General features: G+C 35.4%; 1 non-coding gene across 1 annotated transcript; it reads right to left on the bottom strand.

Annotated features, from left to right (window-relative positions):
• Positions 1-267: 267 nt before the first annotated feature.
• Positions 268-374, bottom strand: LOC139856672 (small nucleolar RNA R71). Its single transcript, XR_011762138.1, has one exon. It is a non-coding gene; the product is annotated as a small nucleolar RNA R71 (small nucleolar RNA).
• Positions 375-3919: the final 3545 nt, after the last annotated feature.

Genomic DNA, 3919 nt, shown 5'->3' on the forward strand with positions numbered 1-3919 from the left:
ATCCTACACATGGTAACTAATCAATGCCAATTTAGTGATACGCCGAAGGAAGATCCAAACGAACATCTTCGTACTTTTAATAGGATCTGTACTCTATTCAAAATCAGAGAAGTTGAAGATGAACAGATCTATCTCATGTTATTTCCCTGGACTTTAAAGGGAGAAGCCAAAGATTGGTTAGAATCGTTACCTGAAGGGGCGATTGACACATGGGCTGTCTTAGTTGAGAAATTTCTTAAAAGATTCTTTCCGGCATCTAAAGCCGTGAGACTTCAAGAAGAAATTGTTACGTTCACACAAAATCTAAATGAAACTTTATATGAGGCGTGGACAAGATTCGAAAAGTTGTTGAGAGGATGTCCTCAGCACGGTTTAGACAATTATCAAATAGTACAAATATTCTACCAAGGTTGCGATGTTACTACACGAAAAGACATCGACACAGCAGCTGGTGGTTCCATTATGAAGAAAACTGCAACCAAAGCTCACAAGATTATTGATAACACAGCTTCCCACTCGCATGAGTGGCATCAAGAAAAAGATATCTTTCGTTCATCTAAAGCGGCTAGAGCCGATTGTAGCCATGACTTTGATTCTGTTTCTGCAAAAATAGATGCTTTCGAAAGACGAATGGAAAAGATGACTAAAGATATGGAACAACGAGAGAATGTTTCCTACATGAACCAAAGGCCGGGAAATAATTATCAAAATAATTATCAACCACCAAGGCCAAACTTTAATCGAAATCAAAACATTCTTTACAATCCAAATGGACCCAACAATAACTCGTACAACCAACAAGGTCTGAATAACAAACCAACTCAAAACAACACTCTTAATTAACAAAGACCTAACTTGTATAAACCACCACAACAAACCGAAGATAAAAAGTCAAATCTGGAAGAAACGGTACAAAAGCTAGTTGAATCTCAAACACAATTTATTGCAACTCAAACCCAAACGAATGAGAGGTTTGATCAGTCATTTAGAACTCAACAAGCTTCCATTTTGAATCTAGAAAAACACGTAGGTACTCTTGCAAGCATGATGAGTGAGAGGGAACAAGGAAAGCTACCGAGTAATACTGAAGTAAATCCTTGGAATGAGAATGTTAATATGGTATCAACAAATTCTGAAAAACCAGCATCAGAAGATGGGAAGGTTTTAAATGTGAGTAACAATGAAGAAGTTACGCCACCACCACCACCCGAGTATGTAAAGCCAGTGGTGGCACCATACAGACCACCCATCCCGTTTTCAAGAAAAGGAGTTGAGTATGAGCAAGTAATAGGTAATAAAGTTTCTGATACCATTGGAAAGAAGAAGAAGAATAAGAAAGTGCAAGAAACAAAAACCGTAAAAATAAACCCGGTGAAGACAGTTCCACCAAAACCTCTACCCAGGTTGGGTGATCCGGGTGAATTTATTGTTCCTTGTCTACTTAGTGATTATGTCATGTATGATGCACTAGCAGATTTAGGTGCAAGTGTGAGTGTTATGCCTCTTTCATTATATAAGAGATTAGGAGTAGGTGAGTTAAGTCCAACAGAGATGAGTGTTCGACTCTTTGATCAAACCATTAAGCACCCAGTTGGAATTGATGACAACCTACCCGTTCAAGTAGGTAATTTAACCTTTCTAGTCGAATTTATTGTCATTGACATAGAAGAGGACTCAAACGTTCCTCTAATTTTAGGTTGACCATTCTTAGCGTCCACCGAGGCATATTTGATGTAAGAAAGGGTAGAATGACACTTAGTAATGGTGAAAAGTCGATCACCTTTGTGAGTAGAAAGGCTAAATCTCCACCAACCAAAACCATTGAACCAACAAAAACGTTTGGTAAGAACCATGTTGTTTTACCAACTCCAACGGTAGTGCTTAACAATAATAAAGCGCCTAAGTGTGGGGAAAATGAAGTAACACCTAATGATGATTTGATAACAAATGACCCTGTTATTAATAGTTCAATGAAGAAACTTATTAAACGGATTCGCGATGCTAGAACCAAGGGGAACTTTAAGTTATGTAACCGGTTAGTATCCAATCTATCGCCTAAAGAAAAGGCGAAACTAGTTAAATTTGTGGATATTACACAGGAATCTGACCAATGGCTTAAAGCAAAAGTCACAGATATGCATTGATTATGGTCCAAAAGAAATTGAGGATGAAGTTAATCACAATTTCGACACCACAACTAACTAAGTGTGGGGAGATTCAAATGTTCTAAAAAAAATACTGTCTAGAGTTATTTGTTCTGTTCTCATGTAGTTCCGAGAATGGAATCCGATTGGTCTTTTCCATTAGCAGACACTAAAGAACTAGTTTTCATCCCCCATTCTGAAATTTTTTGTTTTGTAGGTTTTGTATGAAATTAGTACGCTTTTTAAATTTATGTTTTGTGTGAATTTAAAAACAAAAATTTGCTTTATTTCACTAAGTTTAAAAAAAATGATTTCTAAAATTCGTCGTAAGTTAAAGACTAGGTCATGGAACCGAAATTGCTTTACCCGAGGGCGGGGCGAAAAATTTTATTATCATTATTTTAATTTTATTGATCTAAAGTATGCCAAAAATTTTTTAATAATAATATATGTATATATATGTTTGTAGTTTTTCCTATGTAAAACAGGGTAAAACAACGCACTTTCAAAGACTGGCATTAAAGTTCAGCAAAAGCTACTAATTTTGACGACAAGATGCAAAATATCAAATGTGATATAAAATAATATGTTTGCAAACTCGGTATTTTTAATCACTTTTCTACACTAATCATCCTCATGAATTTATAATTATAGTCTAATTTCATGCAAATGAGGGCATTGCAAGATCTCAAGTGTGGGGAAGGGTTTTAAATTCTCTCGGGTTTACACTTAGTTTAATTTCCAAATTTTGTGAAAATTTGAAAAATTTTCAACTAAATGAATTCAAAATCATGTTTATACATATTTATGAACGATAAAACTAGGTTATAATACCGAAATTATTGTTACCTCGGAGAGAACATAAATGGAGAAACAACCCAAAACGCTTGAATTAATTTAAAATGGAATAAAGGAGAATAAAAAGGCAAAGAAAAAATAAATAAAAGCTAAGTGTGGGAAGAATTTACCAAGTTCTTCAAAACATATATCACATATTTGTACAAGATTATTGCAGGTACTTTTGCTTTGGACTAAACTAATCAGTTTTACCTGATTTACTGTAATATATTTGAAAGAAAGATGGATCTACATGATGAATCAATTCCATCATTAAAAGGAAGTAAAGTCTTTCGAAAAAGACACGCGCTTCTTGATTTAGGTCAGGAAGCTGTCGTCCAGACCAGCTGTAGGTTGACGAAAAATCTAGAAAAGTCATCTCTAAAATCAGCTGGAAATCCACGGACCTCAGCATCAAACAGGGTCGCCAAGTGGTCAGACTTATCCTATCCATGAGAGGATCTGTCTCGTAAAATGGGGAGGGCGCCGTGCAAATTAGCTTGATAAGACTAATGAATCAGACCCCCAGAAAGAATAATCTCCTTAAAGATTAAAAATCAGCTTTTAAGACTGATATTACTCAATCCTTGAGATTGACCTTAAAAATTGAGAATTCATACTCATGGAATTCAATAATATCTAAACTCGAGCTTGAACGAGAAAATATTATGATCAAATTAAAACCGATTTATTTTCTAAAAACCTATTTTCAATGCGTTCATTACCATTGAACGTAAATCCTGAGAATTCATCGGAATTCATTAGTTCACCTGAACCAAATCGGGTGTCAACTGAAAGAACGGTGGTTGCATAGCATGGTTGAAGACAGGACCTTGTGCCAGATCGAAAAAATATAGGGTGATCTTTACTATTTCTCCTACAAAGGATAGTAATTGCATCCGACACGTTTTTGACCATAATCATCTGCATGTCATTAG

This window comes from Rutidosis leptorrhynchoides, chromosome 6 (assembly GCF_046630445.1).
Source record: "Rutidosis leptorrhynchoides isolate AG116_Rl617_1_P2 chromosome 6, CSIRO_AGI_Rlap_v1, whole genome shotgun sequence".
NCBI lineage: Eukaryota > Viridiplantae > Streptophyta > Magnoliopsida > Asterales > Asteraceae > Rutidosis > Rutidosis leptorrhynchoides.